This window comes from Equus caballus, chromosome 22, assembly GCF_041296265.1.
Source record: "Equus caballus isolate H_3958 breed thoroughbred chromosome 22, TB-T2T, whole genome shotgun sequence".
NCBI lineage: Eukaryota > Metazoa > Chordata > Mammalia > Perissodactyla > Equidae > Equus > Equus caballus.
Window position 1 is genome coordinate 18,354,740 of NC_091705.1, and position 16,596 is coordinate 18,371,335.

The 16,596-nt window shown below is 43.9% G+C and overlaps 1 long non-coding RNA gene across 1 annotated transcript in view; it reads right to left on the reverse strand.

Annotated features, from left to right (window-relative positions):
- Positions 1-14,416, reverse strand: part of LOC102147657 (uncharacterized) — a 28,554-nt gene extending 14,138 nt beyond the window's left edge. Inside the window, exon 1 of the long non-coding RNA XR_001379429.3 lies at positions 12,402-14,416. This is a non-coding gene — a long non-coding RNA (uncharacterized lncRNA). The remainder of the gene's footprint in view (positions 1-12,401) is intronic.
- Positions 14,417-16,596: the final 2,180 nt, after the last annotated feature.

The following is a 16,596-nucleotide window of genomic DNA, read 5'->3' on the forward strand; positions in this document are numbered from 1 at the left end:
TGGGGTGTTCTATTTTAGGCTAACCTTGACTGACTTCGGTTCTTTTGATAATACGGAGTTGAATAATTGGTTTGCTTACAGCAGGCCTTCTGACTTATCTGCTCCATCAGTGGGACAGACTATCAAAAGGACATCTACAGCATACGGTGGGAAAGCTGAAAAGACCCCTCTGTTTTCAGAAAAGGCAGCCACATCCCAGCCTGTGCACAACAGATGCCTGGGCTCCCAAAACCTGTATGTACTGTAGTTAAAAATGACTGCACATTTTCTTTTTCAATTTACTGAGTAGATTTCAGGCAAATATCATCTGACTGGGAGTAACTGCAGTTACTGGTATTACCAGATTGTTAACAATGATAACTCTATTCAACAGAGATTCAACTACACTCTGAGTAAATCTGTATGACAATTTTGTAATAAATGCTGTGCAACCACAGATGATGTCATTAAAACACAGAATATTTATTATTTTATATAACACAATACACAAACATATTATTATATAAAGTTTTTATGGTAGATTCAGAGCCCACATCTTATAAACAAATAACGGAAAAGAAAGCTAGAATTAAGGGAAGACAAGCTGCCAAAGAGAGAAAAAGTCAGTAATGTGTCAATTTCTGAAACCTTCCTATTTTTTAGGCTTCTGAAGATGGTTCAGCTGTAATGGTAGATTAACCCACCAGGAATGTACAGCATGGACCATTGTGCAATCTTTCCAGCAAGGATGCAGCCGACAACTGTAATAGCATCTTTGTTTCACCGATCAGGTAACCGATAGAGAGAGAGGTTGGTTAAGCAATGACCTAAGGTGGTACACTGTGAGTCAGTAACAAAACCAGGATTCAAACCAAGCAGCATCTGACACTCAGCGGGATGTACCAGGTACATTTTCTGTGAATTGGCAGCCTTGCAGTATTCAGAACGTGACCCTTCTTTTTCTTATAATCTGAATGTTAATCTCCGTTTTTCAGGAGGTCCTTCTCCAGAGACTAAAGGGTTTGAATACAGAATAAACACATAAACCCCACAAGGCAAAGGCTTTTTCTGAAGGCACAGCTCTTAGGAGTGGAAAGACTTCAGCAAAATCAGTCTTGGCCTCCCACATGAGTTTTCGTCTTGGTGAAATCAGATTTAAAATTATGTCAGTACAGCCCTAAAGCGTTAAAAAAAAAAAAGAGAGAGAGAGAAAGAGAGAGACAGCCCATCTATTCCTTTTTTGTCTTCAATAGTGCAGGCCATTTATGGGCTGAAAGCCATAATCTAGGAAAGCTACATTCTAGTAGAGCCACATTGAAGAAAGTTGCCTCCTACAGCTTAAGTCATGGGTGCATGTCCTGATGTGTACTACGCCAAGCACATGTACATATTGATAAAGTACATGTGCGTACATATTTTTGTAAGCCCATTCCTTATCATTATATCCTACAGCTGAATTTGAAGTGGATAAAATAGTGACACAAATCCAACTACTCCCACCTGAGCCATGACTCTATGTGTGGTACCCAAGGGTGCTCAGGGTGCAAAAGGCTACTGCAGCCTAAGATTCACAACACCACCAGGGTCTCAGATGGTTTAATTGTGGCTTCCACCCACCCTCTGGGAATCCTCTCTTCTTCCAAATTAGGATTTTGAAAGGAGGCACCTTCTAGCTTGATTACATCCTAGGTCAATCATTTTCCCTCAGGTACAAGAGCAACAAGTCAGCTAAGAGAAGCTACTAGGAGCATGAGATTTGCAGTCAGATCTGGGTTCAAATCCTGCTCCTGTCACTTACTAGCTATGGGACATTAGACAAGCTATTTAATTGCTCCAATGTCCTGGTTTGGGTTCCCTGGAAGGAGACCCTGAGCAAACACTCAAGAGCAAGTAATTTATTTGGCCAATGATCTAGGAAACACTAAGAGGGAAGTCAGGGAAATGAGATCAGAAAGGGAAGCCAGACAAAAGAGGAGAAGGTGTGTTACCAACATGTCACTTCTATAGACAACTGGAGCTTAACTCCACTGGGGAACTCTGGAAGACTGTGCAGAACAGCCATCTAAGAGTTTTCCCAACCACAGGGTGAGGGAGTTGGGTCTTTATCAGTCATTGGTTGAGGGCAGCTTGGGGGCAGGAGGAGCGTTAATTTCTGGGCACTTTGGCCGTTCCCCTCCCCTCACAAGGGCAGGACAGACTCTGGCAGCCAGAGGAAACCCTCAGGCAAATATTGTAAGTGTGGGCAGTTGGAGATGTGGTCCTGGAGCCCAGAAATGGTAACTGCGAGGGCCTATGGGCAGAACACAGACAGGATCTGCTACACCCAGCTGCATTTTTTGTTATCTCCAACACCCACCTTGCAGGCCCACACATAGCAGCCCTTCCATCCATGGAAGCTGCTATCATTACAGTCAAAATGGAGCAGGGAAGTTGAGAGAAAGTGTGGTAAACTGAACAATGGCCTCTCCAAAGATGTCCACACCCTGATCCTCAGAACCTGTGAATATGTTACCTCACGTGGAAAAAAAAGGGGACTGAGCATATGTGATTAAATTAAGGATCTTGAAATGGAAAGGTCATCCTGAATTATCCAGGCAGGTCCCATGTCATCACAAGGGTCCTTATAAGAGGGAGGCAGAAGAGTCAGAATCAGAAAAGGAGATGTGATGATGGCAGCAGAGATCAGAGTGATGCGGGGCCATGAGCCAAGGAATGCAGGCAGCCTCTAGAAACTGGAAAAGGCAAGAAAATGGAATGTCCCCTAGAGACTTCAGTAGGAACACAGCCCGGTTGACCCACTTTAAACTTCTGTTAATTTAACTTAACGAGGCCATTAGACTGAGGTGGTTCTAATACCTTGGCAGCCTGTATAAGCAAACCTAAACCTAAGCCTGTGAGAAATCAAAACCTAAGGACAACCAATCACAAACAACCAACTGGACCTTCTCAAATAAGGCAAAGGCTTAAGCTACAGTCAATCAAACCATTTCTCTGATTGCTCCCGCCTTTTCTCTGTAAAAGTCTTCCCCTGGCTCCCGTTGGTGGGGCATACCTAACCACTTCCAGTTTGATGCTGCCTGATTTGAATCCATTTTTGCTCAAATAAACTCAAAATTTTTAATACGCCTCAGTTTATCTTTTAACAGTTCTGGCCTGCGGAACTATAAGACAATAAATTTGTGTGGTTTTAAGGCACTAAGCTTGTGGTAATTTGTCACCGCAGCCATAGGAAACTAACACAGAGGGAACATGAGGGATAACAATAGCAAACACATAATATTTCCTATGAGCCAGCACCAAGCACTTTAAGTATCTTAATGCCTTTAATCCTTAAACCAACTGTAGGTATATTTGCTACCTGGACTTCAATGCGTTTTGCCAAATTGAATGTCCTTTTATACCTCTTCTTCTCTATCACTTAATGATAAAAAGCTCTCAATTAATTTTATCATTATGGTTTCCTTATGCATACAACCAACTCTTTTCTGGAAAAACCCCTCACGGCAAAAGCTTCCTCCCTCTGCCAAACAAAAAAAAATGAAAGCTGACAGTTCCACTCGAAGCAGGTTGGATAAAAATTGGCCTTGGCCCCTTTGAGTCTCCCTGATTACAAACGGATGCTTTTTATCTTCCGCAGTTTGCTGTGCCTTAGTACAGCCACTTAATTATTCAGAGGAAGTCTTCGTGGTATTTTCACTGTAGAAGTTGCAGCTTGGACTAAAACCGTACTTCCATCATCTCCAATGATGAAGTTTCCAGACTGAAGGAATAGACACATCAGTGATGCGATGTTCCTGGAGTCCATTCTCTGCTCTGCAAGGGAAGCTAGGCTTGGGCTTCCGATTCTTGCAGCTTGAAGTCCTCACTCACTAAGGCTACATTGGCAGGAAAATCCACCAGGGACGCTGGGCCAGTGACTGTAGAGATGCGAATATAAAATTGCCACGAATACAACAACGGAAGTTTCTGTATTCTGGGAAAATGCTAGAAGTTTGGGGAAAGACTCTCTACTAACCTGCAGATCAGCATGCTATTGTATTAGGCTTGCTGGGTACCCTCTCTCTCTCTTTGTTTACTGATTTATTTCTAAATAGTTCTAGAAATAAGGGAGGAAAGGCAATTGGGCTGTCAATTCATTTAAGAAAGAAGGAATGATGACTTACTAACAGGAAAGTCATTTAGCCAAGATTTTAGGGACAGATTATCAACACCGTAAAGAAACAAATGTTTATTTGACTTGGAATCTTCCTTGGGTCCGCAGAAGGTTCCGGCTCTTGACATTTCTCGCCCGGATTATTGCGTCAGCTTCCCACCTGTTCCTTTCTCTGTCTTTTTTTTTTTCAGCTGTAAATTCCTCAGGGCAAGCCCCTAGCCTTATTTAGCTTTGTTTTTCCAAATCTCAGGCAGTTCCAGACACAAAGAAGGCCATTTAGTTCCTGAACGAAATGACAAGTTGACTGACTGTGTACATTCATCCATGAGTAAATAAGCTCACCCTTTATCATTGCTGAATCATTCCAGGTTGTAGCTGAATGCCCAGCACAGAGCCTGAGTGAGCTCAGGGACCACCTGTCGAATATCAATGAGGGTAAAGCTGCAAAACATGAGCCTTACCCACTCCTCTCCAGACCTCTCCAACAGCCAGCCCTCCGTAGGTGACTTCGTTCCCCCACAGGCTTCATCACTGCAGTGCAATTCAGCATGTTATTTCTTGTGCCCTGATGGAGACGCGATGCAAGGTCTATGGATACCTGAACCTTTATGCAGTTCACAACCTGCACAACATAGTTCAACCCCAACAACCAACTAACGTTGCGGTTGTCCACTTCATGCATTCCTGCCTTCGCAGGGAACCCAGTCTCTAACACAGTCTTAGAACAAGAGATGCAGGCATAAGAAAGAAACAAAGAGAGGCCTGTTAAAAAGAGGAGAGCACACAATGGAATGAGGACAACCGAGAATGGGAAGCCCACGGTGCAGGGACTAACTGGGAACAGGAAGGGGAAGAGAAAACGTGCCTTCTCCTTAAATCCACAAATGCTTTCATAAACAGAACTACAGAAAGAATTGTACATTGCGATTTGAGAAGGACAATGAAAAGAGGTTTCTCGGGTTTTAGAGTCCGGGGGTCTCTGATACTCTTGGGGGGAGCTCAGAGATGCTCCTAGATAAGGTCAGGATTTCTCAACTGGCCATAGAGATACCTCTTGACTGGGTGACCTTGGGTGCCTGAGTTATTTGATCTCTCTATGCCTCCATTTTTGCATCTGTGTATATCATGGAGTTGTGAGGATAAATTAATCAGTTTCTGTAAAAGGTCTAGAAGGATGCCTGGTACATAGAAAGTATACAGTACTATAATTATTGCCAATTATTATAACTTTTTGTTGTTGTTGGAACAATTCAGCAAAATAGAATTCTGGCTAATTGTTGGACAACATTGTTTCATATATACATCAAACAGGACAAACAAATAAATAAACAGGAACTACACTGACAAGAAAAGGCGGGGGGAAGAAAACTTTCATCCTTGGCCTTTTTAACCATCTTATACAAACCAACTACTATAGTACAGCTCAGTACATTGTAGGAGAGGAAAAAGTCTTCTACTCTCTTAGGTTTAGTACCTGGAGCCTGTGAATTAAATTGACAAAAAATAGATTACAGGAGAAAAAGGTTTATCTTGTTTGCATAACTGTCAACAAAGTAAGTAGCTGGCTTGTCAAATAGTTCAAGTTAAAGGCTTGTATACATAACTTAGTAGGGGGAAGAGAGAGAGGAGAAACAGCTTCTATCGGAAGAATAAATAGGCTTCTTTGGGAAAGACAAATGGGTTTGTAGGAGAACAAATGGGAGATACGTTTGTGATAATGCTCATCTACGCAGGCGTGAGTTCTCCTTCAGTCTTCTTCAGAGCCATGAAACTCCTCGCTCCCAGGGAATTTACCATAGCTTCATTTCCCAGAAGCTGCTGCTTTCGGTCAGATTAAGTGAGGCTTGAGGAGGCTTTTTTCCGCATCTGTTGAATGTCCAATGTCTTCAGCTTCAAATAATCGTTATGCTAACTCTGGGGTTCCAAGTGGTTCCCCGCAACACACGCACAAAATTAATGGATGCTCAGCATGAGATTTTGTTGCTGCTTTCACTTTTCTTTTCGCAAGGTTATTTTTTTTTTCCTCCATTGAGATTATAGTGAACACGGTCACACCACAAGCAAAGTCAGATGTAGGACAGAGAACATGCTGAAGTTGTGTTTGATCATCCGAGACCACTAAGCAAGGCGAACCCCTAACAAAAATATAAAGGGTAAATTAAAAATACCCAGAAAAATTCCTTTTTAAAGTACTTTTAAGGAAAAAAGCAGAGCCTTGGACCTTTTGGTTCTTTTTTCCTCCCCCGTTGCAAATTCACGTTGCAGTTTTGGTTCGGCGGTCGAGAGCACGGGTCACCTGCAGGTGGCCCTGCCCATAGGGGACAGACAGGTGGGAATCTACTCCAAGGGGATTCTGAGAGCAAAGGGAAGGCAAACAGGTGTTTTCAGAGCGGGCTTTCTCTCTCTCTCTCTCTCTCTCTCATGTTTGTTTAACTTTTCCTTTTTTGCTGTCCAGTCATGCTCATCCGTGTCCACATCATCATGCCGTTTGCCCGTAGCTGCCTCGGCCTCCTCGCCTTCATCTCCATCCTCTTCCTCATGCTCCGCTTCCCCTTCTTCTTCTTCCTTGAACTCGCGGTCAGCCTCCTGCTCCCTGTTTGCCTCATTGGCCCTTCCATTAGCAGGGGCATCTCTCTCACTCTCCGCCTCCTCTGCAACCCCTTCTCCTTTCAGTCCTGGGTGCTGGTCCTACAGCTGGCGGGGCAGCTGATTAAAAATAAGCGTGAGGTTGGAGACTCTAGGGGCAAAGCTATGGGAGTCTGTGGTGGCGGAGGAGGTGCGCAGACCACGGAACATTGCAAAGATGGCTTTTCAGAGCAGCCAGTCTAATACAACAATTTTTTAGGGACACGCAGGCTGACATAATTGCCAGACCTCACACCACAATCATTCAGAATATTCCTAACTTTTTAGGTCAGTGTTTCTGCCTTAGAGGGTCCAGCCCACAACACCCAAGAAAGAATATCCAGTCGTTAACTCCTTCAAAGAACTTTCCATTCATCCGGTTCTCCCAACGCCTGATTCGTCCAGCAGCATCTGCCTCTCAGGTGAGGAAAGGGAAGACCAGAGGGGCCAGGTGACTTGAGCCAAGTCCCCCACACAAGTCCGCACTAGGGTTCCTGCTCCCAAACGGAATCACCTCCCTCAACACAGTCACTGACTCTGTATTGATGGTGTCCTCTGGATTCAGGGTGCAGAGAGCGTGCAGAAGATGGGGAACACCCAGCAAATAGAGGCTCTGCTTCATTAAGAAGCAAGTTGAGACTCGGGCTGTTTCTGCCCAGCTCTTCTTCCTGACCTTCATGCCCTGTCCTTCTCTGGTGTCCTCTCTCCACAGACCTCCCTGCTGTCCCCGAAGGAAGAGAGCTTGTACCACAGGTACACCTGCATCCTCCTTCCTTCCTGGGGCATTTGGATTTAAATGGGGCCCTTAGAAGGTTCTCATCTTTATAAAGAAACTGTTTCCTAAATTGCCATTCTTTGTGGCAGCCCTGGAGTGAAACCAGGACTGCTGGGGGTCTCCCCCACCAGCGTATATGGGATAACTCAAGGTATGTTTTGCTCTTGCAGGATAGAAACAATACTAGAATGAAAGTCAGAAGGCCTGGCCTCCAGGCTAGGTTCCTCTCCTGGCCATTTGGTCATTTACCTTCTGCAAACCTCAGCTTTTTTATCTGTAAAATGGGAACTGTTTCACCCTATCTAAAGTTAATTGTGAATGTTAACATTAATGCAAAGATTAAGTTAGACTATGTCTGTGAAAATACTTTGAAGCCACTGAAATACTCCACTTGTAGGCCAGGATAATTGATTGAAATGCAAATTTGTTTTTATTTTCCCTGTGTAGCCAGCCCTCAGATCTACAAGGTAAAAGCAACTCTTCCTGTTTCTGGGGAAGGCTGAAGGTCACTGAAGACTGGGGTAGGATGAGAGTCTTTGAGAGACAAGGGGGCAGTAGTACAGTAATGCTTGCTCTGGCACCTGGCCAAGATTCCCTCTTCAGGACCGAGACACTTATCCCCTCAGGTGCCAGGGGGTTGGCCTCTGGTGGCTGCCTTGACCACAACCACGTGCCCTTCCTGGTGGTAGCCTGTGACCAAAGACTGGCAGCCTCAATTCGGGACAACCCTGAAGGGCCACCCCAGCTCCAGAGCTCCCGATAGGATTGGTTGAGGCCTCTATACTAACAGCATCACAGCCCAACTTCCGGATCTGCCAAACCTCCCTCCCTTACTCCCCAAAAGATGTTGTCCCCCAAACACTCCCCAACAAACTTCCTACATGCAGCTCTTCATCTCAGAGTCTGCCTCCCCAACACTGGGCAGGGGTGCTAAGAGTCCTAGACCCCATTCTCAGCTCTGCCAGCACCTGGAGGAGGGGGCAAGGTTTCCTAAGAGAACGGTTGCATGCTGCATCTGGGAAGAGAGGAGGGCGCTGTACCACAGAGAGCTGGTAAAAGTCTTGAAATCTGCATCTTCGCCTTCTCCCTTATGTCCCTCTAGCATGTAGGTTAAATGATGTCCACATTAGCTGGCAAAGAATGAGTGACCCCCCTAAATCACCAGGCATTTATTGCGTCTACAGCAAGGCCCTGGTGTCTTCCTCTGGGTTCATGCCTACTGTCTTGTGTGCCTAGGAGCACAGTCTTTCTGGAGTCCACTGCCCTCATGTTTCCCTTGGCACCTAAATAAATTCCCGGGGTTATTGCCAGAATTCAGATAAACAACCCTGACCTCAGCCTGAACTGAAGGGGGGAAAAAAAAAGACAACCTCAGATAACCTTTTCTCCTCCTTTTTTTAAGTATACAGACCTTTTAGCACAAGTCCCACTGGGATTGCATCTTAAGATATTTTTATTCCCTATCCACATATCTTGAGCTAGAACCTCATAACCAGCCAAGAAGGACATCAGGGACAGTCATTTATGTTATGGTGCTGACAGACCTCATTAGTGGAAGATGACCTGTGTGGCATTGGAAGCCAACCAAATGGATGCCAGCCAGTCAGAACAGATGCCTGTAAACAAGCTGTACTGTTTGTACTGACTGGGTGCTACCCTGCAGAGACCTGCATCACTAACTCTCCATAAGACGTCAGTGCTAAGTGCCATCTTTGTTGGATTCCCCCCAAAGCAAAACCAGAGAGAAAGACGTGGGTACAGGTAGTTTATTTGGGAGATGATCCCAGGAAGCAGAAGTGAGACAGTGGGGACAGTGAGACAGAGAAGGGAGAAAAGTCAACTCAGGTGTGTTAATGAGCTGGTTACTGCTGTGGGCAACCGAGGTTCCATCCCACTGGGACAGAACCACAGAGAAAGCACATCAGAAGTGTTCTGCCATTGATCCCATCCCCCATTAGATGAACACCCCAACTCCCCGAGGGTGTTAACTCCGTTGCACTTTCAAGTTACTTGAATTTGACTAAGCCATCTTCCACTGTCTTAGAGAAAGCAGAGAGCTGTTTCCATATATGCTTCATGAAGGATACTGGTAAAGCATACGAACTGACTGACCAAAGGTGCTGCACTTAAACCATAAGAGTTGAGAGGATGTCACCAACAGGACATCACAATGTCTGTCACAAATGCTTAAAAAAAAATAAATGAAGCGCACCAAGGGGGCTGCCTACATCCCCTTAAATCTTAAATTATGGTAGAGGACACATGCTTTTTGTCTGCCCAGCATTGCTTCCTTGGGGGAACCACCTTTCTCTTCATCTCATTGTAATTGTGTTTGTTCTATGCAGGAGGCAAAATAATAGCCTCCCAAAGATACCCATGTCACAACCCCTGGAACCTGTAACTGTCTTAGATTGCATGGCAAAGGGGAATTAAAGTGGCAGAAGGAATTAAGATAGCCAGTCAGCTGACCTTGACACGGGAGATGATCCCGGATTACCTGCTCAGCCCAAAGTGACCCCAAGGCTCCTTATGAGAGGAAGAGGGGGACAGAAGAACTCAAGTCAGAAAGATGACAGCATGACATGGAGGTTACTGCCTTTGAAAGTGGAAGAATGGGGCCAAGACATGAAGTGGTCTCTATAAGGTAGAAAAGGCAGGGAAATGAATTCTCCTCTAGAGCCTCAGAAAGGCAGGCAGCCTAGCCAACGCCTTGATTTTAGGCCAGTGATTTCCATCTAAGACTTCTGATTCCCAAAACTATAAGATAATAAATCTGTGTTATTTCAAGTCACTAAGTTTATGGTGAATTGTTACAGCAGAGATGGAAAACTGCAATACTCCATATGCTTTGATGAGGCTGACCAGGCCAATTCCTCACGCCAGGGGTGGAATCATGACTCAGTCATCGATCATCCGCTCCATGATGATTCATTTAAGAACAAGGACACAACCTAGACAGGTCTAGGCCTTTCCCAGTCCTAATGGGAAAGATATATCCTCTTTCACTGGGGTTATGATCTCTCTAGTCTTTCCACTTGTAGGGACCCTTCTGATTATATTAGGCCCACCAACCCCACTGCGTAAAAGCACAGAGGATGGGAAGTTTTCAGGAGCCTAGCCTGGAAGTGACGAACTTCACACCCACCAACCTGCAATTAAACAGAATACGGTCCCGCAGCTCTACCCAACTGCAAGAGAGACTGGGAAAGTGATCTATAGGTCCCAGGAGACGGAGGTAAAGCATTTCAAGGACAGCTAGGCATCTCTGCCTCATCAGCTTGGCTGTGAAATCCCTCCCTTTTTAACCTAACTGGAATTTATATTCATGCCAATAGATTCACCATGAACATAATCACTTATTTAAATAAGTCTGCTCAAATTCTCCTTTTCCAGAAAGAGCCCATGGTGACCCCCTTCTCTTCAGCTCTTAGACCTAGAGCATCACGTATCAATATTTTCATTTTCTCAGTTTATCAAGGAGAAGGAGAGAAGGGCAGCCGCCGAGGGTGAAGAGAATGCTATCAGAAAACCTGAGGGGCTTTTTCCACCCACGCACGCATTCCCCTTACACACAGCGTTATTTGTCCCCAAAGAAGCCCGGCTCTGGCTCACTGAGGCTCATTGCTGACATGAGCCACAGCTGTTGATAGGGATGTGTGGAGTGGAAGAGAGACTGAGGACCACTGTGGTACGTTTGTCACCCCAGCATGCAAATCTGGCCAGAACCCTTACTAGTAGGAATTTATTATGCAATAAACGCATATAATGCTGCAAGTCAGATCATGACCCATAGAATACAGCCTCATTCAATAAAGTCACCTATAATTGCAATTCATGGTGTCAGATTATACTTGTCACTTTTTTTTTTTTTGCATGGACCCATTGGTGGCCTCGTGAAACGTGTGGACCTCCTTCTTAGAATAATGTGTTTAAATTCATAAAACAAAATACATAAGGATACAAAGGAAACAATTATATTCAAATGCACTTATCAAAATATTAAAAAATTAGCAAATGTTTGATATTTATGCTTCTTTATTAACGCATTAAATATTAAAATCTAACTGAAGGTCTAAAAAACCAAGATTTTTGAAGTAGCACTGAGTCTGCAAGCTGGAAATATCTGTGTATTTCACCAGAGATAAAGTCACAATTCCTGCTAATAGCACTGTGGTTTGTTTCCCACATTCATCATTGAAAGAAAGGTCAATTTCAGTTAGAAGTTAGTGAAAATAAAGATAATTCTTTTCCTATCCAAGTTTATGGACTTTCTGAATTTTATCTACAACTATATATTCTGAATATTAATCCCTTATCAGACATGTAATTTGCAAATATTTTCTTCCTTGCTGTAGATTGCCTTTTCACTCTGTTGATATGTTCTTTGATGCACAAAAGCTTGCCCTTATGGAGTCCAATTTGTCTATTTTTGCTTTTGTCATCTGTGCTTTTGGTGTCATATCCAAGAAATCATTGCCAAATCCAATGTCCTAAAGATTTTGTCCTATGTTTTCTTTGAAGAGTTTTATAGTTTTAGCTCCTATGTTTAGATCTTTGATCCATTTTAAGACATTATCTAGGGGCCAGCCCGGTGGTGCAGTAGTTAAGTTCACATGCTCCACTTCGGCAGCCTGGGGTTCACTGGTTCGGATCCCAGGCGTGGAGCTACACACCACTCATCAAGCCATGCTGTGGTGGCACCCCACATGCAAAATAGAGGAAGATTGGCACGGATGTTAGCTCAGGGACCATCTTCCTCACCAAAAAAAACCCCATCATCTAATTTAATCCTTGTGACAACCCAAAGAGACAGGTACTATATATGATACTCGTTGTATAGATAACAGAAAGAGCAGTGAAGTAACTTACCCAAGGAAACAGCCAGTGAAGTGGTGGAATCAGGATTCAAACCCCTGTTTGTCTGACTTTAAACTCGACTCCACTGACCACTTTCTGACACTCTTTCACATGTGTTTTGTGCCTCTCTGGGCATACCTGTCTCCCTCTGCCTGGAACACCTTCTCCGGCCTTTGCCTGGCAAACCCTCACCCCTTGCAGCAGATGTTGTAGGTGTCCTCCCACATTCCCTTGGCCCCCAAGAGTTCAGTTGATGTCAGCCAGACTTCCAACTGCCAGCACTTGCAATTTTCTGCCAGAGAGTTTTCTGAAGTTTGTGGCACCTGCTCCACATACACACATGGCAGGCCGGAAGTGCCAGGAAATTAACGCCTCCAGGAGAAGCTCTCAGCCAACGATGATGGGAGTTGATCAACACCCTGTCCTTTTGTCCCTTAATATGGTGGTTCTGTAGTATAGTCTACACTGCTTCCCAGCATCCCCCAGAAGGATTAAGCTCCATTTGCCTACAGTTGTTAACTTACTTGATTATTCATTTTTATTTCCTTCCCTTCCTTGTCTCACTTTCTCACTCCTCTACTAGTATTTCCTGGGATTATCACCTAAAACACCTGCTTGCTCTCAAATCTTTGTCGCAGGGTCAGCTTCTGGGGGAATCTGACCTAAGACACTGCTCCTTCAAAGCCCTGTTCAAACTCCTCCTTCTCCAAAAAGTCTTCTTCACTTTCCTTTGGAGTTGGCTGTTTCCCCCTCTGCCCGTTGCTGGCGGCACACTCCCTGAAGGTCGTGTTGCTCTCATTGTCTTGCGGCGGTCAGTTTACACATTGGGTGTGGGTTTTCCGTAGCCTCTGTAACAAATTACCACATAGTGGCTTGAAGCAACACCCACTCATTATCTCACAGTTCTGTAGGTCAGAAGTCCAGGTACAGCGTGGCTCTGCTGAGTCCTTGGCTTAAAGTCTCACAAAGCTGTAATCAAGGGGATAGCAGGGCCTGTGGATGGATCAGCTTCCAAGCCCATTCAGGTTGTTGGCTGAGTGCAGTTTCTTGTGGTTGTAGGACTGGGGTCCCGGTTTCCTTTCTGGTTGTCAGCGAGGGCCAGTCTTTGCTCCTTCAACACTTCCCACACTTCTTCTCATGCTTTCTATGTGGCCCCCTTCAACAAAAGCGGGTCAAGTCTTATACTTTGAACCTCTCCAACTTTTCCTTCTGCCTCTTCTCTCTGACTGCAGCTGGAGAAAGTTCTCTACTTATAAGAGTTTACGTGATAAAAACTTGGGACCAGATAATCCAGGATAATCTCCCTATTTTAAGGTCATTAACCTTAATTCCATCTACAAAGTCCCTTTTGTTGCATAATATAACATATTTACAGTTCCAGGGATTAGGAAGTAGATATCTTTGGGGCGTTCTGCCTACCTCATCAGTCTTCCCCACTCTATCAGTTACCTATTTCTTCATAAAGAAACCACCTCAAAATTCAGTGGTTTAAACCAACAACCATTTTGCGCCCTCATGACTCAACAACTGCGGCTGGGCTCCACTTGGTCTTTCTTCTGCTGGAGTCCCCAGTGGAACCAAGCCTCAGTTACCTGCAACAGGAAGCCATGTTTGAAAGCTTTCCTCTCTTCCCTGTCTCACCTTCCCCACTTCCTCACTTGGGCTTTGTGTGTCCTCTCCCAAAGAAATGGCTTGAACCCAAGTCTTCATCTTAACGCTGTTACCATCACGGAGTTAAAGTTTTTCTTATGATTCCTCTTACTTTCTGGGGTTATCTTCCATGCTATTTCTACCCGGTCTCAGCCTATCTATATGTATGTTGCCTTTTCAAAATGTTTCTGCCATTTTAAAAAAATACAACCAGACCTCACTTCTGCCTCACTGCATGGTCCACACTCCAGGTCTTCTTATGATCAGAAATCAATCTTTTTAACTGGATTTGTCCTGATCCAGCCCTTTGTTTCCTCACAGTTTGAGAAAAATAGTCCGATTGTCTAGATAAACTTCATGCTGAGGCTATAGATTTTCATTTCCTAATCCTCTCTATTACATTCTGTAACTTCCTATTTTTTTTCCAAACTCCTGGTTTGAATTTTGAAAGCACTAGTTGGTAAGCAATTTCCGTTCCTTGACAAAGAGAGCCCTGTTTACATTCAGAGTTTCTTGTTCTGTTACGTAAGGGTCGAGCACTTCCTCCTTATGTGGTACAAGCAATTTATATCAAGCTGTGTCTACACACAGCAATAAAATCATTGCAGAAATCTTTGGATCATAGTCCTTCTGCATGGCCAAAGTATAAACACAGAATGTTCTCACTTATACATGGAATCTAAAAAATGTTTTAAAAAATCTAAAAAAACAAAAAACCCAAAGAATCAAACTTGTAGAAAAAGAGAACTTATTTGCGGTTACCAGAGGGGATGGGATAATTGGATGAAATGATCGAAAGGTACCAACTTTCAGTTATAAGGTAAATAAATACAAGGGATGTAATGTACAACACAATGACTATTGCTAATACTGCTGTATGATGTTACAGAGGAGGAAGAACTATTCCTCTACCCTCTAGGTCTTTCTGGCTGGTTTAAGAATTAAATTGACGTGAGACAGAGTAACAAGAGAAAATAAAACAAAGTTTAATAACACGTACACATGGGAGAAACCCAGGAAAACTGAGTAACTCACCAAAATGGCCAAAGACACCACCTTAAATACAATCTTCAGCTAAAGACACAGGAGGATGTTGGGGGTAGTGGTTTGGGACTGCAAAGGGGAGGAAGGCAATTCACATGGAGATGGAAAAGCAAATGTTTGATAAACAAATGTTTGCTGGGCCATTTATAGACAACGTGACATTCAATAAAATGGGCTTAGCCAGGATTCTCCCAGTCTATCATACCCAGAGTTATCTATGGTGATGTCCTGTTCTGGGGACAGGACTTCTATTTTAAATTCTTTTTGGCAATTAGGGGGAAGTTCAAAGTATCTTTCAGAGTCTTTTGTCTGTAAAAATAGTGAAGCCAAAGAGACACATTTTGGAGTGGCCAATTCTGATCTCTCACAATGTATAGGAAAATTATTGAGAGAGTAGATCCTAAGACTTCTCATCAAAAGGAAAAACAATTTTTTTTCTTTCTATTTTTTGGTATCTATATGAGATGATGGATGTTAACTAAACTTATTGTAATAATCATTCCACCACATATGTAAGTCAAATCATTATGCTGTACACTTGAAACTTATACAGTATTGCATGTCGATTATGTCTCAATACAACTGGAAAAATAAGTAAGTAAATAAACACAGAATGTTAAGGTTTAAAAGGCCACAATTTACCTTCTATTTTCAAAGAAAATATCATGAATGGTGGAATTATGGGTAATTTAAATTTTTTCCTGTTTACTGTAATTTCCAAAATTTTGTAATGGTCAGATTTTAGTTTTATAGTCAGAGAAAAAATAATGGGGTTTCAAAAAAAAATCCATCACCCAATCAGCCTCTCTAACACCTTATCTAAAAAAAAAATCCTCCTCTAGAGCACCTCTCTTTCCAGATAGAAACTGAAGTCCAGAGGGGTTACCTGAGGCCATCTGGTTGACTAGGGCCACTAATTCCTGGGGTGACCCTATGCATAAGTCTTGTTTTAGTGTGGAAATCCCCAGAAATGGACTCTAAGACAAGGACTGAGTAGTAGTTTATGTGGGAGGTGATCCCAGGAAACACCAGTGGGAGGAGAGGTGGAGATGGGGGAGGGAAAGCACACAATCAGGGTGAACTATCCAGTAAACTACCACTCAGAGAACGGGAGCCGTGTCCGAAGGGGACCTCTGGGAGCCAGCACAGAACACGTTTCAGAATGTCCCACTGCGGGGAGAGGGAGCTGGGCTGTTGAATATGCCACCCTCCATCAGTGAGACATCAAGGACCACTCCCATGGGGGTGACAATTGTTGAGCACTCTCGCTTGTCCTGTGGATGGGCAAAGTGGGCTCCGGCAGCTAGAAGAGGGCAGTGCCCACTGAAGGGGTCAAAGTGAGGGGATGTGGGTGGGCAAGAGCAGCATCTGCCACAGGTGTAATATGGAAGAAACGAAACCGTGAACTTGGAGGAGCATCTGGATCCCTAACTACCCAAACCATCAGCCTGTGCTGGTGGGCACAGGGCCCCAAATTCATCACCTTTGGAAACCTCATTTAGGTTAATGGACC